The sequence below is a fragment of the Eurosta solidaginis genome, chromosome 2, assembly GCF_040869045.1.
Source record: "Eurosta solidaginis isolate ZX-2024a chromosome 2, ASM4086904v1, whole genome shotgun sequence".
Taxonomy (NCBI): domain Eukaryota; kingdom Metazoa; phylum Arthropoda; class Insecta; order Diptera; family Tephritidae; genus Eurosta; species Eurosta solidaginis.
Window position 1 is genome coordinate 252,184,691 of NC_090320.1, and position 27,792 is coordinate 252,212,482.

At 37.3% G+C, this 27,792-nt stretch overlaps 1 protein-coding gene across 1 annotated transcript in view; it reads right to left on the minus strand.

Moving 5' to 3' along the window:
• Positions 1-27,792, minus strand: part of LOC137241836 (uncharacterized) — a 514,945-nt gene that overhangs the window by 329,529 nt on the left and 157,624 nt on the right. The gene's annotated exons all lie outside the window — the stretch shown is intronic.

The following is a 27,792-nucleotide window of genomic DNA, read 5'->3' on the forward strand; positions in this document are numbered from 1 at the left end:
TCATCAACCTCACCTAGCCATGATAAATTCTGTATCTTCAGCAGCCGAGGCTCTGGTGACCCAAGCTTCTCAAGGAACTAGGGGGTGAGGCGGCAGGATGGCACAGAAGGTTCAATGTGGTCAAATTAAATCGTTCTCAAGATATTCGGGTTATACTTCAATCGTGCTTGTTGCCTAAACGTACCAGATCTGTATCCGGAAAAGTATTCTCAACATCGATAACACTGCCCCAAAACTTCGGCGAGTGCCCTTATCGCAACGACAACAGCAACAACAACCACCGCTGTGTTATATTCTGAAGAACATCGAAGATCTTTATGGCCATGTTTGGACTGCAGTGAGAGTAATTACGAGTGTTATAACGGGTCATTGCGCTATAACGCGAATCCTCCAACAGTGGCGCGTACACCTGCTGAAGCTGTTAGGACGAGGAGAAAGAGGAGTCCCGTTATCATTTTCTTTGCCCTCTTAACCTAATTTAGAGTTCGCTTAGGCATGGAAGTGTGAGTTAAATTTCGAGTAAGAGTAGGACTGGGAGTTGGCGTAAGAGATGGTGTGCGATTGTGAGTGGTAGTGATAGGGTTGGGTTGAACTGGTAGGTCCATGATGACATTGAGTGAATGAGTCCGTAGTGATTAGTGATAGTGGGAGTGTGAATGAGAATGAAAGTGGAAGTGTATAGAAGTTTTATTGGGAGTGCGGAGTATACCTAGCAAAAGATTAAGTCCAACCTACTCTTCTAAACTTTAGTGAACTGCTTTTAATTGTTTCCAAAAAACTAACAGACCGAATAATTTTATACCGACTCCGAAAAGATGAATTGTACTTGGAGGTTTCTCGGCAGAAATACATTTTGAGGGCTTGCCAATCTATCGCCAAGGAGTTTTAAAAAAAAAATGTCTAAATTATTTTGATGTTTGTTGTTCCATCCCTTAAGTCGAGAGTCTTCAGGACGTGAGACCTGCAATCTACCCCTTTCCCCGGAGGCCGCCCTGGATCTAATAAGTTTGCGAGGATTTTAAGTTGCACTTCTCTTCTTACTTCTCTAGCCATCCGGGTAGCCAATGCTTAAGAGTAACAGCGTTCTGGAAAGTTAAAAAAAAAAAAAATAAATGTTGACCATTTTGATGGCAACAAAACACGTTCTCCACTACACCAAGGTGCTGTGTTTTTTTGGTGGGTGTTTACAAAAGCATACTTTATACATACATACATTGTATTTAAGCTTGTGGCTCTTTAGCAACTTTAAGTGCGTACAATGTGGTAGCTCAAGTGCTAATCAAGATTTTATGACCTGACTTTTATTAACATTAGAAAACATGACAATAGCAAAGGAAATTGTAATTTATACGCATACATATTAATACATACATATGTTCATATATATTGGCCTAGGAATGTAGTGTAAAAAGTTCAAAAGGAATGAGAAAATTCTTGAGAGCTGAGAAAAAAGAGAAGTGAAAAAATTTTAGATAATTTGATTTAAATAGATATTGAATATTGCACTCGATTGCATTTTTCGCAATAATACTTGGCCAGCTCGTTTATCAATATGTATATATATATCATTGGCGCAGCAAAGGTGGTGGGCGAAGTGGGCGGGCCGCACCGGGTGTCACCTTTTTTGGGGTGACACCCACGTGGTCTCTCAACTTTAAGAACAATGCACAAACAAAAAAACAAAATCGCTAGCACAAAAATTTCTTTTTCTAGGATTCCCCCACTAGCTCAGCTCTATGCATAATTCGGGGATTTCCGAAAAAGAGTCTCACGCTCTCTTGGGGGATTCGCCGTCCCAAACTCGCGATCTTTGACGTCTCAATTGCAACATTTATCATTTGTTTCGTGAAGTGTGTTGTGTTTGGTTGGCGTGAATTGTTAAATTGTTTCTTCAAGATGTAGCTTCATTGTTCGAGATCGTACAAATTAATGCTTTGCTTTTGGCGAATACTGAAGAACTGAAATTAGCTACATCTAAATTTACTGATTTTTATGATGAAGTCTCAGAAACCGAATTAGTTTTGGAGATACCAAAACTGTGAAGACATTTAAAACCCGCTAACGTTACGGTTACTGAGTGGGTGTCTCTAGATTTTTTAAAGTTTATTGTAGAATGGCATTTTACAGAATCTCTTCCAAATCTTCTGATTGCACTGAAATTGTTCATGATAGTTTGCGTGTCCGTAGCTTCATGTGAGAGAAGCTTCAGTAAATTAAAATTATTAAAAAAAACTGTTTGGGGGCAACAATGACCCTATCGCGGATTAGCAATATTGGTATACTAGCCATCGAAGACGAGGCAATACAAAATATAAATTTCGATAAAGTAATTGCTGAGTTTGCAGCTGTCAAAACTAGAAAGAAGAAATTTTAATTGTACAACAATTCCTTTTCTGTTTCAGTTATTATTTTGTTTTGTTATTTTTTCAATATTATAAATAATAAATGATATATGACCTTTACCATATACAATTTATTGCTTTGTACTTTCGATGGGGTGACACCACCAACCTCCGCACCGGGTGACCCAAGGTAGCTACGCCTCTGGTATATATATATATATATGCAATTTGATTAACAACATTTATATAAATCATTTATTTGTTTGCACATATAATAAAAATAAATATTAAATGCGAATGTGCGCCAAATTTTCGGCTTTCAATAATGCATTTCAATTATGACTTTTTTTATACTCAGTTGAGCAGAGCTCACAGAGTATATTGACTTTGATTGGATAACGGTTGGTTGTACAAGTATAAAGGAATCGAGATAGATATAGACTTCCATATATCAAAATAATCAGTATCGAAAAAAAATTTGATTGAGCCATGTCCGTCCGTCCCTTAACACGATAACTTGAGTAAATTTTGAAGCATCTTGATAAAATTTGGTATGTAAGTTCCTGGGCACTCATCTCAGATCGCAATTAAAAATGGACGATATCGGACTATAACCACGCCCACTTTTTCGATATCGAAAATTTCGAAAAATCGAAAAAATGCGATAATTCGTTACCAAAGACGGGTAAGCGATGAAACTTGATAGGTGAGTTGAACTCATAATGCAGAATAGAAAATTAGTAAAATTTTTGACAATGGGCGTGGCACCGCCCATTTTGCAAGCTGTAATTTGGGAGTCGTTGAAGATATCATGATGAAATTTGGCAGGAACGTTACTCCTATTACTATATGTATGCCTAATAAAAATTAGCAAAATCGGAGAACGACCACGCCCACTTTAAAAAAAATTTTTTAAAGTCAAATTTTCAACAAAAGATTTTATATCTTTACAGTATATAAGTAAATTATTTCAACATTCAACTCCAGTAATGATATGGTGCAACAAAATACAAAAATAAAAGAAAATTTCAAAACGGGCGTGGCTCCGCCCTTTTTCATTTAATTTGTCTAAGATACTTTTAATGCCATAAGTCGAACAAAAATTTACCAACCCTTGTGAAATTTGGTAGGGGCATAGATTCTATGACGGTAGCTATTTGCTGAGAAAAAGGGGAAATCGGTTGAGGCCACGCCCAGTTTTTATACACAGTCGACCGTCTGTCCTTCCGTTCGGCCCTTAACACGATAACTTGAGCATAAATCGATATATCTTTACTAAACTCAGTTCACGTACTTATCTGAACTCACTTTGTATTAGTATAAAAATTGGCCGAAATCCGACTATGACCACGCCCAATTTTTCGACATCGAAAATTACGAAAAATAATAAAAATGCCATAATTCTATGCCAAATACGAAAAAAGGGATGAAACATGGTAATTGGATTGGTTTATTGACGCAAAATATAAATTTAGAAAAAAACTTTGTAAAATGGGTGTGACACCCACCATATTAAGTAGAAGAAAATGAAAAAGTTCTGCATGGCGAAATCAAAAGCCCTTGGAATCTTGGCAGGAATAGTGTTCGTGGTATTACATATATAAATAAATTAGCGGTACCCGGCAGATGATGGTGTGAGTCACCCTGGTCCACATTTTGGTCGATATTTCGAAAACGCTTTCACATATAAAACCACGACCACTCCTTTTTAAAACTCTCATTAACACCTTTCATTTGATACACATATCTTACAAACAAATTCTAGAGTCAGCCCTGGTCCACCTTTATGGCGATATCCCTAAATGGCGTCCACCTATAGAACTATGGCCCACTCCCTCTTAAAATACTCTTTCATACCTTCCATTTGATACACATGTCATACAAACACATTCCAGGGTTACCTAAGATTCATTTTCCTACATTGTGATTTTCCCTTATTTTTTCTCCATAGCTCTCAACTGAGTATGTAATGTTCGGTTTCACCCGAACTTAGCCTTCCTTACTTGTTGTAATTAAACTTGCGTTTTTTACGCTACATTATTTATTACACAATCTATAAATTAAAAAATGGAATTCATTTATTTTTATGTCAGATTATTGATAATGCATAGCAATAATTCGATGATAAATTAAGGAAATTCACATCATGAAAGCCTGATGACACTTTTTTAAATTTATTTGATAATCGATTTGGATGGAATTTTGTATGTGAAAAAGTTACTGAATAAAAAAATGTGTACTCCATTATTGCCACTAAAAGTGTCTTATGAATGCTGCCACAAATTTACAAAAATAAAAAAAAAATAAAAAAGTACAAGGCGCGATAACCTCCGAAGAGATTTTAGACCGAGCTTTTGTTCCAATTTGCGTCGTGCTCCTTTAAATTTTCCCTACAAATTTGCGGGACGGGACCTACTTGTTTTATGCCGAATTCGAGAGGCATCTGCAGGGCAGATGAGTTTTTACTAAGATCTCTTCATGGCAGAAGTACACTCGCAGTGCTTGCCAAACACTACCGAGTGGCGACTCCGCTTAGAAAAATGTCTCTTCTAATTGAAAGAACTTGTTTCAAAACTTTTGATGCAGTTTTGCCCGAGGAGTGAACCCAGGATCTTCGGTGTGGTAGGCAGAGCACGCTACTATCACACCAAGGCGTGACCACCTATTTAAAATTATTTAAAAATGAAATGAAACATGTTGAAATTTATATCCAATCAAAATAATTAAATTTTGATTTCACTAAATATAAGTATTTCTTACAGAAGCTGCCCATAAGATTGGAAGCATCAAAAGATACTCTACCATTCCTTCCAAAATGAATAGAGCTCCCTTTGTTCCTGGTGGCCAAAGTCGGATGCCGACGCATATTAGATATGGTTCAACTGGCCGGTCTTTGAGGTACTCACATAGACTGAATGTGACCATAGTGTTACCATATGGTTGCTCACCGACTAAACTGAAAAACTATATCAAAAACCAGGTCTTTTGTAATATAGCTCCGTCCACTTGGCAAATACAAAAAGGTTTTTAGAGTTATGCCACCTACTGCTTCTATATCTGTTAGCTGTATAAATCCTTATAGCTGGAGTCTTGGCCTGACAAACGCGGGGCACGGGCAAAAAACGTGCTCGATAGTTTTTTGTTGCAACCCGCACTTCCTACATCTAATATCACTGATCAAGCGTAATTTAGATGCATATGACGCCACAATTCAGTTTCCAGTCAGAATATTCGTCAGGAGTCTACAGTCCTATCTTTCTAATGCTAGGTGTAACTTTGGCTGTCTAAAGTTGCAAGACCAACATATTATCTTCGACACAGCAGCCTAGCGCTTGCATCTACGCCTTTTCCGCTTAGTTGATCATGAGCATCTTTCGCTTACCCTTAATCTCGTCCAATTTAATTGGGACGTATTCGGAGCAAGCTTCGAGAGATGCGCCTAGTTTTTACTAGCTCAATCGCTTTTTCATTACAATCTTTTTCCATGTGCCATGAGATCCAATAAAAATGCATGCTTCTCCTCAGGGGTGAATTAACAAGTAGAGAGAATAGTCAGTTGCCAAAAAACGAAAAAGAATTCTAAAATTTTCTTACAAACATAAAATTCTAGAGAGTGAAAGAAAAATATAACCAGAACTGAAAATAATTTTTACTCACATAAATAAAACTCAGTTGACCGCATTTAAAAGGCGACGACCGACAAACTAGACAAGGTTCCTAAAAAGGATATTTCTGACTCATTTGACAAATCTATGAGCGTGCGAAGAAGTGTATCGAAGTGAAATGATAGTATATTGAATAATAAAAAAGGTTTATAACTTTCCTTTAGATGGAATGTCATACTGGTGAAAGTTTAGCGAATCAAACTTTAAAGTTTCGTACTGAAGACTGTGATTTAGATATTCAAAATTGTAGAGGAAAATCATACGACAACGCATTAAACATGTCTGAAAGTATAAAGGTGTGCAAGCAAGAATATTGAGTTTGAATGAGAATGCGATCTATGTTTCCTTTTCCGCGCATTCCCTTAATTTGGTTGGAGAGCATGCTCTAAAGTGCTGTTTTTATGCAGTAGATTTTTTCGCTATTATGCAGACATTATATAATTTTTCTCCGCATTAAAATATAAAATAAACAATGAGAAAAATTTGAAGACATTGTCAACTACACGCTGAAAAACACATTCGAATGCAGTTTACAATTCATTTGATATCATATTTATTCTAGGCTCTAGAAATCATTGCTGATGATGAATCACAAAATACTGATACTCGTTATGAGGCGACGTGTATGGCGAATAAAATGCAAAAATTCGAATTTGGTTTCATGTTGATATTATAGAACTCTATTTTGGCTGCTATGCATTCAGTGAGTAAGTCATTGCAAAGAGAAAAAACAGATTTGCAAACGTGTGGTTTTTTGTACGGATCGTTAGAAGAGAGTTTAGTTTCATTCCGTGAAAAGTTCAATGATCTCGAGGAAAAAACAAAACAATCATTACTTGGTTATACAGAAATCGTAAAACGTACTCGTGATAGAAAAAACCAACGTAATGATGGAAATGTTCCAGAAATCTAGCAGTAGAATTTTCGCCTCGCGAGGATTTTAGGACAAAAAGGTTTCCTCGAAATCATCAAAAATCTTCGCAGTGAAATCAAACGATGCGACGTGCGAAAGTGTATATGTAAGTTTCAGAGAGATTTGCATTTCTCATCAACCTTTCTCTAAGTGAAGGAGACTTCCACGAATAAATAACGTAGTTGTTTTTTTTAGTTCTTTTTTATTGGAGATATTTGGAAGAATTTTTCATTGAAATGAAACAATTCCAAAGTTACGTGAACTCCAGATACACTGATGCACAAAAAAAGCATAGTCATTTGTATAAGATTCGACTGGAAGATCAATTAGCCGATGTATTTCCTAACACAGAAATAGCTCTCCGAACGTTTTTAACATTAATGATCCCAAATTGTTCTGCCGAACGATCCTTCTCGCAATTAAAAAGAATCAAAGCTGCTGAAAGAGCTACAACGCCACAAGAGCGACTTGAGATGTTAGGTATACTTTGAATTGAGTCAGATTTATTGAACAAAACCGATATTGATGATTTAATTGATGAATTTGCCGAAAACAAATGTAGAAAATAACATGTTTAAATATAGATAGTAATTTTATTGATATTATTACATTGTGACAATTGTTATGAAAGATATAAGTTTGTATTTTTTAATCGAAAAAAGAAGGGAACTGACGTGATACAAGGGCCCCCCAAATTGGTGATTGCCTAGGGCACCTTTGAGGGTAAATCTGGCCCTGATTCTCCTAATCCCTCCTCTTTTCGGGGATTGTTTACACTCTAACATGAGCGAGAGGGGTTGAGATCTTGCGCTTTGCAGTTTAAGCTATTTTCTTTACGCGTTTCTATTGCCGTGGTTATGGCTACTACTTACGCCGAAAAGAAGCTTTAGTAATCTGGCAGCTAGTAGCAGCTAGTAGGATCTCTTTATTTTAGGATTAGCACAGAATACTGCAGACCTTACTCCTTCCCTTACTTTCATATCATTGGTGTACACGAGTATCGCCTCGTCCGACATTTGGACACCCTCTCGCCAACTACCCACTTGTCGTTGTTGTTGTTATTTTGTACCGAAAAGAAATGAGTACGTAAGGTTGAAAATAGGATTTGAGAAGCTATATATTGCGCTGGCAATCACCGGCGGCCACCGTGGTGTGATGGTAGCGTGCTCCGCCTAACACACCGAGGATCCTGGGTTCACGCCCCGGCAAAGCAACATCAAAATTTTAGAAATAAGGTTTTTCAATTAGAAGACAATTTTTCTAAGCGGGGTCGCCCCTCGGCAGTGTTTGGCAAGCACTCCGAGTGCATTCCTGCCATGAAAAGCTCTCAGTGAAAACACATCTGCCTTGCAGATGCCGTTCGGAGTCGGCACAAAACAAGTGGGTCCCCTCCCGCCAATTTGTAGGAACATTTAAAAAGGAGCACGACGCAAATTGGAAGAGAAGCTCGGCCTAATATCTCTTCGGAGGTTAATGCGCCTTATATTTATTTATTATAATCACGTTTGAACTCCATCCAGTGTCAGTATTTCCACATTCTGACTCTCTAGCAGAATCAGCGCGTCCTTCAAAACAATTTCACATGCGATCCAAACCAGTTTATATGCAGTAGGTCCTAGAATATCAAAATACTTTCAATTAGCCATGGTTAGGTAAATTAGAGGTAAATTACCTAACCATGGCTAATTGAAAGTATTTTGATATTAGGTAGGTAAATTAAAGGTATCTAAGTCATTCTACTTCATCATACTCTTCGCAGCAGAAAGTAATTTTCAGTGACTCGTCAAATCTGTCAGAAATCCAATCATCAGATTTCAAAAAACCCCCTCCCAACCATTTCCTGGCAGATGCTTCTCGCTACATAAAAGGAGTAAGTACATGCCTAGCGCTTGATTAGCTGAAAACAGAAGAGGAGACCAGAGGAATACGAAGTTTTTAACATCTTAAAAGATTTTTGTGTATTCACAAGGTTAGTTACTTCCGTTCCGTAATCAACCACTGCACCACAGTCGAGTTGAGATATTTATTTGATGATGGAACAGCTTAACTTTACTGCTTATATTCAGCTCCTGACGGACTACGCCTTGCTTTCCAATTTCAAAACATTCATGAATACGGTTAAATAGCCTCCTGCCTCAGTTGGGTACTTTCCATATTTATTTCCCAATAAAATAAAGCCAGTAAAAGAGAAGTTTTGGCACATACTAAACTGCAGTACCCCGAATAGAGTCAAAGTTGGTGTGCTCGTGTATAAAGAGCCCATATCACAAAGCGTGCTCAACAGCGTGTCCAGCAAGCGGAAATTAGATGTTGGGCACAACATCCTCTGGATTTAGGCCATATACAGCAGTAAAAGGCAGCCCAGGTCTTCCTATTTGTATCTTCAGTAAAAGTTTAAAGGGTTTTAATTATTTCAGAAAGTCTTGGCTGTAGCATTTCAAGCGTGCAATTACTGGCATATGCTGATGACATTGATATCATCGGCCTAAACACCCGCGCTGTTAGTTCTGCTTACTCCAAACTGGAAAACGAAGCGGTAAAGATGGGTTTGATGGTGAATGAGGACAAAACGAAGTACCTGCTGTCATCGAGCAAAGAGTCAGCACATATGCGCCTTGGAAACCACGCTATTGTTGGCAGCCATAATTTCGAAATAGTAAAAGACTTAGTTTATTTGGGAACCAGCATCAACACTAGCAACAACATCAGCACTGAAATCCAGCGAAGAATCAATCTTGCCAATAAATGCTACTTTGGACTAGGTAGGCAATTGAAAAGTAAAGTCCTCTCTCGGCGAACGAAAATCATACTCTACAAGTCACTTATCGTACCCGTCCTGCTATATGGGGCAGAAGCATGGACCATGGCAACAGCAGATGAAGTGGCTTTCGGAGTGTTCGAGAGAAAAGTTCTTCGAAAGATTTATGGACCTCTACGCGTTTGCGATGGCGACTACCGAAGAAGATTTAATGTTGAGCTGTACGAGCTATGCGCAGACATCAACATAGTCCAGCGAATTAAAACGCAGCGGCTGCGCTGGCTAGGCCATGTTATGCGAATGAAAGATGATGCTCCGGCCAAGAAAGTGTTTCTGTCGGAACCCGCCAATGGAAGCAGAGGTAGAAGAGGCCGGCCCCCACTCCGCTGGAAGGACCAGGTGGAAAACAATTTAAACTCCCTTGGTGTGACCAATTGGCGCCGGCTGGCGGAGCGATGGAGCGACTGGCGCGCCTTGTTGGACGGCCATATCCGTTTAGGCGGTTAAGCGCCAATTAAGTAAGTAAGTAAGTAGCATTTCAATCTTATGTAATTGAAAGTAGGTATGTTATATCGCAGACGAAAGCATTTGCTGGCGTTGACAGAAAATTCACATGAATCGGCGCAAAATTAAGAGTAGAGGAGGAAGAAAAAGTGCTCCTAAAACGCTTCTTACAATTATGATCCTCCTTACTCAACTGTATGAATTCTATCGCATAGAAGTTTGTTGATGAATTCCTTTAAAATCCCGTCGACGCTTCAATTAACTATTGATATTTTTCTGCCACAGACATAATACCCATTCGATGTCTTCAAAAGCACCCAAACCCAAGCAGACGACCGGTCGCAGCTGTATCTTATTGTGAGCAGAAATACGAAACCGCGGCAATCTCAGTGTGCAAATCTCTGCGACTCGAGCTAGCGAATATACGTTTGCGGGCGTATGTGAACAAAAGAAGGCGGGCGGTGGGAAAGTTCCACTTAAATCAAACACGACTACCCAACGCAGTTTAATATTTGCACAAATGTGTTTATCAGAGCAAATAATTTAATTTTATTTAAGTGCTACATTTCGGCGAGACGTCATGTGAAGTGCTAACATAAAAGCTTACGTTATGTATTGAAGTATGTTTGAATTGTATATACAAATATATCATTTAAAACTGTGTTCGGAATGGGTTGACCCCATTCGCATATGAGTGTTTGTATATACAATTGTACATATGTGTAAATATACAGAGCATACATTTATGTATGTTAACGCAAAGTGAATATTTGTTCACAACTAACAGCACCGAGGGCATTATTTTGCCCCACTTACGGTTTTTTACCAGCTGTTATACCAACAGTTGTCTAAAAAAAGGGCGCGGGTGATGACTGCTGCACTTTTGGTTATATAAAGGCAAATAGCATTGATAGCAAAAATCACCAAATTAAATATACATACATACATACATATGAGTACAAGTTACATAAGTACATGTACTACATTCCAGTTAGCGTGCTGGGTATACAGCAACATAATAAAATGGTGACATACGAAAATGGCATCCAATTTGATTTGCAATGTGGTTCACTATATGAAATTTGGTTCATTTGTGTAAGTACGCCTTTGATATGGCATAGTTCATCGTTTGTTTTTGTGCAGAAAGCCACTGCTGATTTAGCTGAATGTGCGCAGTGCCAATTCATAGCATAAATAAGGCCAAATGCCATACAACGAACGAAGGAGTAAAGTGTGGTCGATTATTGTATTTCATACAGAAGGAATTTATTGTGTTAGTAGAACGATGTATGTCTGTGGCGTTGAAGCCTTTGCTAGTGGATTTGTTGACCCGCACGTACAGGGTGTTTTTATACTCAGCTGAACAGAGCTCACAAAGTATATTAAATTTGTTCTAAAAACGGTACCCCGTAACGGCGTAAACTAATCGAGATAGATATAAACTTCTATATACCAAAATGATCTGAGCGAAAAAAGAAATTCATTTCGTCAGTCTGTCCATAAACATGATAAGTTTAGTTTATGAGGTATCTTAATTAAATTTGGTGTATAAGTTCTTGGGATGAGTGTCTTCCTCTCATCTCAGATCGCTATTTAAAATCAACGAAATCGGAATATAACCACGCCCACTTTTTCGATATCGAAAATTTCGAAAAACTGAAAAAGGCCGATAATTAATTACCAAAGAGGGATAAAGCGATGAAACTTTGTAGCTGAATTGACCTTATGACGCAGAAAAGAAAATTAGTAAAATTTTGGACAATGGTGTGGCACCGCCCACTTTTAAAAGAAGGTAATTTAAAAGTTTTGCAAGCTGTAGTTTGGCAGCTGAGTGTGTAATGTTCGGTTATACCCGAACTTAGCCTTATTTGTTTTTAAACGGTTTTTTTAGCTTGAGTTCACAGGCCGTTGTGAACGAATTTTGTAATTACAATATAAGTAACTTCCCGAGAAGCTCCAAGCTTGAAACTTGGAATATTGTTCAGAACCTGATGACAATGCAATAATAAGATAAAAACACTCCGATAGGTGGCGCATGGTTCAAAATATTTCAAAAAATCGTATTTGTGGACATATTTGGAACAAATATTACATACATTAATAGAAAGCGACCTGTGAAAAAGAATCGCCGCAAGGTGACGCAGGTATCGAGATATTAAAAAAATCGTATTTGTGGTCCGATTAGGCTCACATTTGGAACACGTATTACATATATGAACAGAAAGCGACATATGAAAAAAGATCGCCGCCAGGTGGCACAAGGATCGAGAAATTTAAAAAAATCGTATTTGTGGTCCGATTTGGCTAAAATATGTAGAAGTGACATCAAAATACTTTGGAGTTCGAGGAGGGAAAAGCATACGTGGCGCCGAGTCGAGTAAAAGCTTTGGAAGGATTATGTATTGAGTACTTAGATTGCAACAAGTTGTCAGGAAAGAGTCCTTGTAATAATGAGTCAATAAATGAACGAAATAGAAATAATTATTGAATAAAGACTAAAAAACTTGAAAATAAAATAATAAAAAAAATGTTTAAGTTAAACAATTTCATTGAAAACATTACTTACATAAAGCAATAATAATACTAAAAGCTAAAAAATAATTAGGTAGGTCATAGGTACTAGTCATCACACTCCTCACCAATCGAGGGTATTAATAAGGCAATTAAATAAAAGCGCTGGGCGCCTGAAATTTCTAAAAATGTGAGGCGTAGCATAAGCGTATTAAGGTCCAGTTGATATTATGTATGACTATCAATAGAAATTTGACGCGTCCAACGCTTTTATTTAATTGTCTGATCAACGCCATAGATTGATGAGGAGTGTGGTGACTAGTACTTAGGACCTACATAATTATTTTATAGCTTTTAGTATTATTATTACTTAATGTAAATATTGTTTTCAATAAAACCGTTTAATTTAAACATTTATTTTTATTATTTTATTTCCAATTAGAGCCAAAGTTCTATCTAAATACATCAGAGAAAAGAAAGTCTTTCTCCTACTGTTTTTCTATTCGCAAGTTTTGATAGGTTTCGAGAGAAACACGACCTGGGTCTGATGCATCTTCATTGATTCTCATACACAACGATTATTTGTCCTATGGGCTAGACACTCAAATAAATTTCGGGAACTAAGTACGGGCAGTGATGACCTGATTCAGGCGAAAAAAGGAGCTGCGAGGTGATGGCTCACGCCGATAACCAGACAATTCTTGTCAGGTATATATTTTCGAATATACTGAGAGGTGTTTTACAAGGGAACAAAATGGTCAAACTTATTAAAACGGAGCTTGTTCTGTTTAGGCGGAAGTATAAGATTTCTTACAAAAGACCACCCCCTATTGTACGAGTACCGGTTGTGCTCTTTGAAAGTGTCAAATACTTTGGGATTATTATTGACAGCAAGCTGTAATGGAACCTTATTTTGCAAGACAGGGCTAGAAAGGATGCGGTTGCATTGTTCAGGGTGTCAATCGTAATTAGCCAATACTGGAGACACTGGGGGCATTTTTGGAGTGGAGTTATTTATGTGGGTATGTTTTCAAATAAATTTAAGAAAACTGCCTCAAACTTAATTCGATCTCCATTCGCTGATTATTGGGTTAATAACTTAATTTTGTTGAAAAAATTACACTAGCTCGATACAAAAAAAAGATTTGACAGCAGCACTTAAAGGGTTCACTAATGAGAAAAATAAAAAAAAAAAATAAATAAATAATTTTAGTAATAATAAATAAAAGTATTTTTATAAAAGCAACGAGTTACATCAATTGAATAAATTTTTTTTATTCTTTATTTTTGTTTTAAACCTATTTAATTACAGTAATATTTACAAACTAAGTGTATCTACATTCCTAATACATACTGTCACGGATATTAGCATCACTAAGCTATACCATCACTAAGGCGATGCTAAGGCCATGCCAAGCAGTATGTACGTCAATAATCAAATCAAGTATACACATATATAAGGCAGCCCAGAGAGATGTCACACACAGATGCATTTACTTATACGCCTATGTGTACTCGAGAGACTGTAAACTACAAACATTCACATCAATAATTCAATCATAAACGAATAAATAATTGCGTCTACACATATGTACGTATACGAACAGCGGAGCGGCAATGCACAAACACATGCATATATTTTATCTGAGTTGTCACAAGGGAGAGCAATAATTTGTGCACGTAGTTGTGGCTGGCGATCTTGTAGCCGAAACAAACTAGTAAGTTCTGGAAATCGAAGAGCCTAGAAGTATGCAGCGTAAACTATAAAAGCGGGGCAGGCGAGTAAGAAGTAATTCAATTTGAGTTGAGCTATCAATCAGTTTGATTAAGCACGCGATCTGGCGGCCAATGGTAGAGTTTAATTTGAGTTATCAATCAGTTTGGTTATTAAGCCAGCGAGTAGCAAAGTATAAGTGTTATTGTGAAGTACTTTAATAAAGGCCATTTTTCCATTATTCAATATTGGAGTTATTTATTCAACAGTTTAGTGATTCGAACTTAGCAGAGGATTGCAAATAAGAGGATTTGCAGCAAATTCGTTACAATTGGTGTTAGAAGAGGAATTGTTGAATAAATTCCAGAAGACAACAAGGATATGGCAAAGTTCAATGAATTAAAGATCCAGCAACTGAAGAAGGAGTTGGAGAGCCGTGGATTGAATACAAGCGGCGTTAAACTCGAACTTTCGGCACGGCTACGAGAGGCAATGGAAGCAGAAAGAATTGATGTGGAAGAATATGTCTTTCACCATGATGGCGAGGAGACAACAAAAATTGAAGAGAAAAACGAAACATCGCAGACGGTTACCAGCACAGATTTGAACATGATTTTGGCTGCAATATCTGCTCAAACATCGACAGTGGCTTCTCAACTGGAATCGCAAAAGACAGATATAACATCTCAACTTGCATCTCAACTAGAAGAACAGAAAACGTATATGTCATCTCAACTAGAAGAACAGAAAACGTATATGTCATCACATATGGAATCCCAAGAGACACGAATAACATCGAAGATTGAAGCACAAGAAACGCGAATGTCAGAAATGTCGACACAGATTACATCCAATATGGAAACGCAATTGGAAGAACAGAAGACATATATGGCATCCCAAATGGAATCGCAGGAGACACGCATAACATCAAGGATGGAAGAACAAGAGGAGCGCTTATCATTGCAGGTGGCACAAATGTCTTCACAGTTAGAAGCACAGGAAGCAAGGCTAACATCAAAGCTGGAAGCGCAGGATGCAAAAATCGCTCAATTTCAGGCAGAAGTCGATGATTTGAAGGGTCGTTTGGAGAGTTGCAATTAAATCGTCCAGCAGTTTCAGCGAGTAATCCAAATGTAAAAACACCATCCTTTGACGGTTCTGTTCCTTTCCAGGTCTTTAAGCTATAGTTTGAGAAGACCGCTGCAGTGAACAACTGGTGGTGGAAGATAAAGTTGCCGCACTCTTCGTTGCATTGAAAAAACCTAAACGACGCAGAAAAACGAAGCAACGAATTTCCGAGAAAGAATGCGAGGGTAGTTTCAAGCCAGAGCGCACTACTGTTGTGAAATGTGGGAACGATACTGATTATGCGAAGCCAATCCTTCAAGCGCAAGCTCTACGAAGTAGTTCATTGGCCAAACAACAGAGTGTGAAGGAACGAACCAAGGTATTGAGTGGTACGATGAAACACAGGTACCATGATAACAATAATTCGAAAGGTTTCTTGGCGGGAGATTTGGTACTGTTATACAACCCTCACCGGCGGAAAGGTGTTCCATCCAAATTTCGGTGCAGTTGGGAAAGCCCGTACAAGGTTGTGAAGAAGATCAGTGATACCATCTACCGCATACAAAGCATTGAGAAACCACGGAGTAGAAGAGTGGTACATTTGGCGATGCTAGCAGCGTTTATATCGAGAGATTTGTCTGATCGGGACGATCAGACTTAGGTGGAGGGCAGTGTCACGGATATTAGCATCACTAAGCTATACCATCACTAAGGCGATGCTAAGGCCATGCCAAGCAGTATTTACGTCAATAATCAAATCAAGTATACACATATATAAGGCAGCCCAGAGAGATGTCACACACAGATGCATTTACTTATACGCCTATGTGTACTCGATATACTGTAAACTACAAACATTCACATCAATAATTCAATCATTATGTATCTACATAAATGAATAAATAATTGCGTCAACACATATGTACGTATACGAACAGCGGAGCGGCAATGCACAAACACATGCATATATCTTATCTGAGTTGTCACAAGGGAGAGCAATAATTTGTGCACGTAGTTGTGGCTGGCAATTTTGTAGCCGAAACAAACTAGTAAGTTCTGGAAATCGAAGAGCCTAGAAGTATGCAGCGTAAACTATAAAAGCGGGGCAGGCGAGTAAGAAGTAATTCAGTTTGAGTTGAGCTATCAATCAGTTTGATTAAGCACGCGATCTGGCGGCCAATGGTAGAGTTTAATTTGAGTTATCAATCAGTTTGGTTATTAAGCCAGCGAGTAGCAAAGTATAAGTGTTATTGTGAAGTACTTTAATAAAGGCCATTTTTTTTATTATTCAATATTGGAGTTATTTAGTCAACAGTTTAGTGATTCGAACTTAGCAGCGGATTGCAAATAAGAGGATTTGCAGCAAATTCGTTACAATACATTCTGTGTCAGCATATTAGTTTGACCTAATTTTAGATATTTGTTTTTATGTACATATAAATATTTTGGCAGGCACATTGACAAACTGTTACTGACGTTCAGTCACGCTGTTAATGAGTTGGCCAATGTGCCAGACTAATGTAAACAGATATGTATATGATATGTCGGCATGTCTGTATGATGTTGAAATCCCGCTGTGTTGAGTTGAACATAATTTATGTGGGTCGATTTGAAAATGCATTTGTATATGCATAAGAATGCGTTATGTGTAAAAGCGTTTTCTGGTATATGCATAAGAATGAATTGTGGGTAAAGCGTATTATGGTAATACTACACCATCCGTCTTAAGAAGAGTTATATACAATTGAAGACAATTGTATATGACTATTCAACTTTTATTGTTTTTTCATATTATATTGTAATATATTACTTAATGGTAACTTGATATTACAGTGATGAGTGTGCTTATGCCGTTTTTTTTTTGTTTACATTAGTTTACATTTGTTTTGTTATGCTGACTTTTGATATTTCCTTTTTTTCATATCATACTATTTTGTTTTCTTATTGGCTTCTTCGTATATTTATTATTATGATTAAGGTATTGTATCATTTTGCCCGTGTGTTACCTATTGAAATTCTTTTGATACAATCGACTTTTAAGTGTGTCGACCCACTTAAATCCGCTTGCGTTTACAAATTATTCTTTAACATTTAATCGTTTATGATCACAATTTATGAGGTAATGGTAACTTCATACCAAAATGAATATGTATTACCTTTTTAGTTTTCGTTCATTTGCTTTAACGCAAAACAGGTAGAAATTCAAAAAAATCGTTAGTACCACGAAATTAGGGATACTTACCTCAGTAGCCCTAAACTGAGCTTTAAGTGTAACTTTCAGCAAAACCATGATTTTGACCGCAATTGAAACCGTAATTGTAAAGGTAACTGTAAACGTAACTGTAACCGTAACTGCAATCGTAACTGTAACCGAAACTGTTATCGTATATAAAATCGTAACTGTTACCGTACCTGAAAATCGTAATTGGAACCGGAAATGTTATCGGATCTATCATCGTAACTGCAACGTAATTATAACCGTAATTGCAATCGTAACTGTAACCGAAACTCTTACTATCGTTACTATAACCGTAAATTTAATCGTATCTATTATCGTTACTGCAACCATAATTGTTACCTTAACTGTAAGCGTAATCTGTACTCTTACCTTAACTGTTACTGTAAGTGTAATCGGTACTGTTAATATAACTGTTAGCGGTACATGCTAACTATAATTGGAGCTAACTTCTCCCCATTTACGTTTCCTCTTTGTCATTATTCGTTGTTTTTGTTACAGTAACTGCAAGAATACATCCCTAAGGGCACGGGAAGTCGTGTTACGATAGGCACGCGATACCACTGACTTATTCATAGCCCCTTAACTGCTTGTGGTGTTTTCATTATATTTTGTCGCTCTTCGTATGACCGCTGTCATCATCATCATTGTTGTTATCCTTCTGTGTCTTCCCTCTTCCTATTATCCATTATTATTTAACTTCCCTTTTTCACTTCATTCTTCTTTTCATTTTTTTCCTTCTACATCACCCTACCTTTTCCCTTCCTATTTTATTTTCTCTCTTAATTTTTTGTATTGATGTGGTTTATGTCAAATGTCTCATTCCTTTATTCGTGTCTAATTACGCGTAACTCTTTGGATTTCCGCAATATTTTTTCAAAATACTTCATTTACCCTGTATAAGTATGATTAATGTTCAATCAAGCTTATTCTAGCCGCTACAACTTAATACACATCCAAGTCTTTATATTATGAGATTGTGTTCCTGCCTTAGCATTGATTTTGTTTTCAAAATTGTCTGGTAATTTGCTTAACCGTTTTAAGGTAACGGATGTCCGTATTGAGTCAAAGTGAAGTTTCGCGAATCAATACATATGGGTATATAAGGTACTGAATCTTAGTATTGCAACGTTTGAAATGATTTTCTAAGTGTTTGTCAGTAATCGAAAAGCCACTAATTAGTGCTGTTTGTATCTTTGCATGTATTTGTGTGTAGGCACATGCTACACGGTCATACTTAATTGATTAAATCTTTGAAAGAGACCACATTCGTCTTAGCATATAGTTGGGTATCAGTGTGTGTAAACATATGTGTGTGTGTAAGTATACTGATGCAAACGTATACTTCTATTATCTAATCGGAAGTTCACCAATTTCAGTAGCTTTTGCTGCTGTAAAATTTTGGGTTATTTCCTTTGTTATATAACAAACCAAATACAAATGAACATTGAAAGTTATACCGTAATCATATTAGAGGATATGCATGTTTAATGACTACGTGTTTGTTATAAGTGCAAATAAATCCGCAATTTCAAAATCTTTGATTTAATTGCAATTTCCTAATTAACAAATTGATACTTCAATTTATGTTATAATTTTGAAGGCATTTGTGTGAATGCATCTTCATACTAGAGTACCCCCAGACTTTGTTTTGCCGCAAATTGTTTTGCTTATATTTAAACATTGGGCCTCGCTTCCCGTCTTTACTATCTATTTTATTCTCTTCTACTCAATCTTCCATTATCTTATCTTATAATTTTTGTCCATTCCCTATTTCACTTGTCTGTCTTACACTCCCAAATCCCAACTCCACTCCCAATTCCATTCCCACATCCACACTACTTCCGCTAAAATTCACATTCCCATTTCCACTTCCAGTCCTAGTCCCACTCTCATTGCAACTCTACATTTGGTATCTACATTCTTTCTGGAACTTATATACTGAACTTGTCTTGTTTGTAACTTTCCAACATAAACTGTTTTTACGTTGAAAATAAATATTTTAGACCAACTGAGATGTGATCTTTCTATCAATGTAAGAAGAAAGTTCTAATTTCAATTTTTTCTACGAGAATTTGACGCTATTTTAAATGACTATTTTTTGAAAAAAAAAAAAAAAAACACAAGAAAGGAAGGCTAAGTTCGGGTGTAACCGAACATTACATATTGAGCTGCCAAATTACAGCTTGCAAAACTTTTAAATTACCTTCTTTTAAAAGTAGGCGGTGCCACGCTCATTGTCCAAAATCTTACTAATTTCTATTATGCGTCATAAAGTCAACCCACCTACCAAGTTTAATCACTTTATCCATCTTTGGTAATGAATTATCGAACTTTTTCGGTTCTTCGAAACTTTCGATATCGAAAAAGTGGGCATGGTTATATTACAATTTAGCTCCTTTTATATAACGACCTGCGATGACAGCCCAAGAACTCATGTACCAAATTTCATTAAGATACCTCAAAATTTACTCAAGTTATCGTGTTTACGGACAGACGGACGGACAAACGGACGGGCGTTGCTAAACGCATATCTTTTTTCGTCCGGATCTTTTTGGTATATAGGAGTCTATATTTGTCTCGATTAGTTTATGCCGTTACGGGGTAACTTTATGCGAACAAAATTAATATACTCTGTAAGCACGGCTCAGCAGAGTAAAAAAAGATTACTTTACTCTTTATAAGGATGTAAGTGTTAGGTTAGGTTGTCAATAAAGACCCCACATAGACTGATTGTATCAATAGTGTCACCAGAGTTCACAACAAAATATTAAAGACCCCAACTAGCTACCAAGACATATATTATAAAATAACTTTGTCTTCTTGGCAAATACTAAACATTTTCTATAACCTAGCTTAATAGCTGACTCGAGATCTGGCAGGTCTGTCGCCTTTTGTAGCTGGAACCTTAACCTGGTGAGCACAGGGCACAAAACAAGACGTGCCCAACTGTTTCTTGTCGTGGTTCGCACTTAATACATCTAGTGTTACTGACGATGCCCAACTTATAGGGATGTGACGCCAGAAGGCAGTGTCCAGTTAATATGCTCATTTTGAGAGTTCAGTCTTCTCTCTTAAGAGATATAAGCAACTTTGTTAGTTTAATGTCGTAGGATTTGCAAATGGTATACAAATTCTGCAGCAACGCGCTTCTGCCCATGGCCTTCTGGATCACATATGCAACTCCTGTTCCAATTTATTTTTTCGCAAATGGACTAGGACATCCACCGTCGACTCAACGAGGGTGCTGGACCCTCCATTGCCAACGCATCTGCCTTCTCGTTACCTTTTATCCCTTTATGACCTGCGACCTAGTAAAGATGTATGGTCTGGCTAGAACGAAGTCTCTATTATGCTTTTTTTGCATTCCAGGACGCTTCTTGTTAAAGGTTTGTGTGAAATGATAGTCTATTAATATATACATCGACGCAACTGCAGTTTAAACACATTTCCTCCAGAATTTCTGCTGCTTTTTTCAAGGCTAGAATTTTAGCTTGAAAGACACTGCAGAGTTCTAGCAAGCTACATAATCTATTTATTTCTGGATCGACACAGCAAATAGCAGACCCGACCCCTTGCGTTGATTTGGAATCATCCCTGGACGGCAGTGTAGTATCGAAAATTTTCATATTTGTGTCATCAAATGCACACCTTTAAATCAAAGCTCCGATTTCCTCTGCTTTGGACGTCATCAGAAACTGGAGTTAAAAATTGATAACTAATTTGATGTCCATCTGTTATATGGGCTGCTATGGTAATCTTTTATTTTTAAAGTCTTCAAAACATCAATTAGTAAGTTTTCTATCACGAAAGTTTGTTTGCCTGCCCTGGGAGAGTTACATATGTTACACATACGACATGTATTACATGAAAATTAGGTTCAATTAAATAAGAATGCAACAATTTGATTAGTACGAAAATCTAATCAGTGGAAATACAATGAATTCGAGAAAATTTAGGCCATAAAATAAAAATAAGTTAATGAATATTACACACATCTCCTGGTGGTCATGCTTAAAGTATTTACAACTTTTCTAGCCCTTTTTGAAACCTGCTGCACTTTTACTTTCCCCAAATTAACATAAAACACTTTCAGCGTCCTTCTAATATTTAATTAAGTAATTTATTTGATACTTAAACCAAGAATTTTTGGTATCTGTGGGCGTTCCTTCTGAAAGACCAACATCAGCACGTAGAGTCTGAGAAAGATACAGATCTAAGTACCTACGTATATATTAATGTAAATTTGCCAACTAAGTGCCCGGTACAGTGGCATCCCGATTTGCTATTCGCTAGAGCAACCATTCATCTTTTAATTTACACCAGCTTTGTTTATTTTGCTTGGCTGGAGCATAAATGAAGGCTATCAATGCCTTGCATTGAGCTGCGTTGCGTCCATCATTATGTTGGCTGTGGCTCTTGCTACATTTTCAATGTATGTATAAGTGTTCGTAAATTCTTACTTTTTGTACTATGAGATGGGTTTGGTCAAAGGCTGAAGTATACTCAAGTCAATCCAGAGTCGGATGGAGGTCCCACTTCCTATAAATATATATAAATTTGTGTTTTGATTTCGTACACACACACGCGGCTCTCAGGCTAGAATATCCACAACCTTGAATCCAATAGAGAGAGAGAGAGAGATGTTTCCTAGATAAAGTCGCTGCGACTATTACGATCCAAGGACGACGGTTCTCCGCAGAGAGAGATAGAATACTAGCTAGCGGTGGGTCGGATGGTGAAGACGACCGTAAACGACGGTAGTTACGACGGTAGTTAGGATCACGCCCGAAGAGAGAGTATTGAATGACGGTGGCTCTCGCCAAGGGGTGATGACGGCGGCAGTGATGATCACGCCCGAGGAGAGATTATTGAATGACGGTAGTTCTCACCAAATAGCTATGACAACGGTGGTGGCTAAACTCGGGATGGTTATGACTACAATATATTGGCTCGGGTACTCGGCTAGGGTAGTAGGGGAGTTTGTACCGCCGCAGGCATTGGGACGTGTTCCCCTCTTACCTGAGCCTTATATCCGCGCATGATGAAAAAACTGTTAGGGCTGCCCAATAGAACGGGGGGTGGTAGTACCATCGGCTGAACCGACCTTGTAAATTTACCCCCGGTCGACCCAAAGGTCCCTAGAATATATGTATTTATATTGGATCGGGCAGTCTGCCACTGGCATTCCTGTGAGTAATAAGGGGTTTAAATCCCGTCTTACTCACAGTAAATGGAGGTAAATCGGCAGGACGTCCGATAGGTAGTGAGGGGCGCACCATCGATGGAACCGACCTTGTAACGCACCATCCTAACCCAAAGGGCACCCCTTGTCGACTGCCAATGGCGGCCGGCATGCACTTCACTTACCTAAGGAGAAGTGTGCCTGCTGTATTCTGACAAATCATTTTATTCATATGTGTCTATGAACACACTGGGAATTATGCTCGCATTGTCGGGCACAGCGCGCAACGAATGAAAATTCTCCAGCATTGTGTGTTCACCATCGCTGGCTTGCCTTATGCTTGCGCAGTTCAAGAATCTCAAGAATCTCACATTCCAGGGTTACCATAGGTTCATTATCCTACATGGTGGTTTTCCATTATTTTGTCTCCATAGCTCTCAGCTGTGCATGTTAAGTTCGGTTACACCCGAGCTTAGTCTTCCTTACTTGTTTTGTAAGGTTATGTTTGGTTGAACTGACCAATCCATGAGGACCGTTTAACGACCATTTTAAAAAAACCTATAAAAAAGGACCTATGTTTCAAAAAAACACCAGAATAGTGGCACACACTAGAAGCTTTCCATAACATATGCCACTTGCGGCTCTAGGTATGACAGCTGTATCAACTCTAACAGCTAGGATCTTAGCCTGGCAAGCGTACGGTATGAACACAAAACGTGCACGATCATTTCCTTTACCAACCCACAATTTCTGCATCTGCCCTCACTGATCAGGCCTATTATAAAGGAGTGTGATGCCAGAAAGCTGTGTCCAGTCAGAATACCCGTTACGAGTATACAGTCTTCTCTTTTCAATGATAGAAGCAGAAGTAACTTTGTTAGTCTAAGGGTGTAAGAACTATAAATAATCTTAGACACTTTACGGCCCCGCGCTTGGATTCACACCTTTCACACTTAGTGGATCATGTGCACCTCTCTTATTCTATTAATCCCACCTAATCTAATTGGGGCATCTACTTAACTCTGGGGTCGAATATAGATGTATTCTTCTCCTTGTGTCGATTGCTTCCCAGGAGTATTTTCACTTTTATATACTTTTTGATGCTGTGTTATGCGAGATGAGTGCGTTAGTTGCTGCTTGGCTGACAATAGAAAAGTTTACACGGCTGCAGTTTAAGCTACATATATTCTCCCAGTATTTTTTTGCTTTGGTTACGGTTCTTTCGTCTGAAAAATGCTGCAGTAATCTGAAAGCTTTTGTAGGATCTGCTTATTTTCGGATCAGCACAGTATACTGGAGACCGTCCTTCTTTCACTATCTTGTAAGCATGGGCGTACACGTGTCTTGTCTCGTCTTGGGCCAAAATCCACTTTTATTGTTGCTCTAGAGCGAAGAGATAAGAGAAGCGCAGTTACCGAAGAAAAATGCTATCAGATTTTTTTTTAATCTCTCTTGTCTTTTCATAGTAGTTGTATACTCTAGGCGGCGCAAACAGAGACCTCTAACAGAATAATATTTCAATCAACTTAGACAGGAACGGCACTAACGTCATTTACTTCCACTAATGCCTTCACTGAGTTTAGAGAGATTGGTAGAGCAAATTTTAAGCTCCATTGCCAACAAATATTTCGAAGTGGGAGCAATGGGCGTAATCTTCTTTACAACGCTCAAAACCAAAAATACGTACGTCATTACTTGAAAATTTTCATTAGATTTTTTTATTTCAAAGAAAAGAAATTAAGTAGCTTAAAACTTCAAAGCGTTTATCTTTGTCAATTTTAAGCTTTCGTATTAGCATTTTGTATCTTCAATAATATGTTAGGTTTCCGTATTCTTATGCTTCATAATTCAGTTAACAATTTTGAATCGCTATAAGTTTTACTTTAAATATTTACTTCCCGCTTAAAACTTTGCTGTTAAAATTGAACACGAGTATATTTTGAAATTGCAAAAGTTAAACTTGTCATAAAAATGTAATCTTTAATATATAAGCACTTTTCTAAGGCCCGGTTTTTCAGTAGTTGGTTAAGTTAAGCTTAAACTAAGTTTGATTAAACTCTAGTCAAATTTAAACTCCAGTTAAAACACTCAGCTACTCACAGTTTAAGGTCGCCTTTGGGGTAGGTTTTTTTTTGGTTTTTTATTATCTAGATAATTTGTAGAGATGGCAACAGCTGGATTTTGTTTACCCAACACACATGAAAAAATATTTCTCCTGCGAAATATATATCTAGTTCCGGAAGTGGTATCCAACATCTTTATTCAATTATTCTTAAACCAGATAGTGCTCGACTTGATATCTGACTTCATTCTCCAATCACTATTCAAACTTTGAGATATTTCGAAAAATTTGGAGTTCGCCTCCAACGTTATTATCACTATTAATTTATTATCCAACCCTTGAGAGACTTTAAGAAATGTAAAGTTCTCAAATTAATATTCAACACATTTCTCCAGTAGACATCCTACAATGTATATCGAGTTGAGGTGGAGTTGAAAAAAATTTCCAAGGTGGTACCATCAAATCCAACATCTGTTTATTGTGAAAAATAAACACCTGGTTGATAGCAGTAATGAAGCGCAATTAATCAAAAATAAAATATTTTATTTTATTTTCGTGAAAATACTGTAGCATTGAAATCTTACATTTGAGTTAAGTTAGAGAACCACAAGTGTTGAACTATCATTTTTTCACGTAATAGCATAATTTTGCTGTATGAAAAATTTCCTCTTTTGTAAGTACGCTATGATTCACAAGTTAAGCCACTGTTTCGAGACAACACTTAAGATTTAAGAAGCTTCATAATCAACATGAGCTCTAATGGTGCTCAAGCCCAAGTGCTTGTTGGGTATATTGGACGCCTTTTCAAACGAACGCAAATATCCCTGCCATATCGGCTGCTTAAGATCAGCTTAAACTTCAGTTAAAGTGGGATGAAAGACTGTACAATAAGTTTAAGCGTATTTTAACTCACAAACTGTGTTGAACTTGTACTGAAAAACGGGGCCTAAGTTATCTGAATGAAGCGTATAATAAAAGAATAACCTACATTACGGCGCCGATTATGTCCTTGATTATCTAGATCAGACCATTTATTTTAAGTGGCCTTCAAATCTTGTAGTAATTTGCATATGAAAGTCACACTGAAATAACAAAAGTCTAAGGATGAAGATATATTATATCCATATATGTATATGTATTAGTGTAAGTTACTTACAGCAAGTGCAAGTTATTTTTAAGGGGCATGATGATTTTTACCTACAAACATATATATGTATGTATATATATGCGAAAATAATGTAGCATAATAAGCTAAGCACCCTGCTGTTTAGCTATGTTTGTAAGCACATTTAATGAATGACAAATTATTATTTCAACACGTTTACACGTAGTTTCCATTAAAATATGATCCCTTACATAAGTAGCAAGTAGAAAGGAAAGACATGTGCAAAGCAAGTATAACATACACTGGGTGAAGTTGAGCATAATATACCATGTTACAAAATCTCAGAAGTACAATCATAGACTAGAGTTAGGATGTGTACCTACGGGAAAGGATTTTTCAGGCTTCACAGCACGCCTATTGTAAAAGCATGTCATGGCTCTCCTTTCGAATGTGAAGCAATTAGAGGAATCCCAAGAAAAATATAGGAATCCCAAGAACACAAAGAGTTTGCTTTGGCTGCCTTTCTAGACATCGTGAAGCGTTTAGCAATATCTTATCTGTGGCAATAGAAAGGACTCTGTTGTTAAGGAGCCAAAAAGGCTCTGGTTGAATTCATAAACAAACATCTTTGCAAACCCCCACTTCTTTTCTCTCCATGTATACCTAACTCCCTATCTCCCCATCTCCCCATCTTCGTCTAACTCTATCTCTTTCTCAGCCTCTTTCTTCTTCCTTCTTTCTCTTTTTTATAGTTCTTCTTCTTCTTTTCCATATCTTATTCCCAGTCCCAGCTACGGTCCAAGTCTAGGAAAAGGGCTGCCGAAATGCCAAATTTTTGAACAAAATTGAACAGCGAAAAGAATTGAACTTTTATTTAAGAATTTTAGCGAAATGTTTAAACTTAACTCTTAACCATTTAGGTTGAATTAACTTGGCGACACGCACAAATATGTACATTCATATGTCATGCTGGTATGAAATGAAAAACATACATAGATCCATAGATACCATTTAAAGCAAGTATGCGCACTAGACTGGGTAGATTTATTAACCGATAACGCGCTATCGATTTTTGGATAGGATTTGGGATCAGGAAAAAAAAGTTCCACTAACCCATACCCAAAAAATAATTTTTGAGCCTGCGACAAAAAAAATGGCGAGAGGGTCAATTTTTCGACCAAAAAACTGTTTTAAAAACGTTGGCGATAACAGTTTTTTGGAAAAAAAAAAACAATATTTTTTAGCTTTTGGCGAGTGTTTTGGTCGAAAAATTTATCCTTTCGCCATTTTTTTTTCGCAGGCTCGAAAATAATTTTTTTTTTTGGGTATAAGTAGTGTAACTTTTCTTCCTGAGCCCAAATCCTATCGAAAAATCGATGGCGTGATTCGGTTAACTTTCGTCCATACATATCGGCCCAGGTTAACGCGCACAGAGTTCAAAACGAACAAACACATGCACCGCAATTTTTTGGAAAAAGTGTTATTTTTGTTTAAAAAATTTCCTCAGATTAGAAAGGAATTTGTAACTTTTTTTATGCAGAACGAAGTTAAATGTTTTAAAGTTTTATTACTAAGAAGAAATATTCCAATCGATAAATACAATTTGAACTGAGAGCTGTGTAAAAAATTTAATGATTTTTTGCTATATTCTGGCGTTTGTCACACCCCTATAATATATATTTTCAAATTATATTGTAAATATCCATTTCAAGTAGCTAAGCTTTCAAAT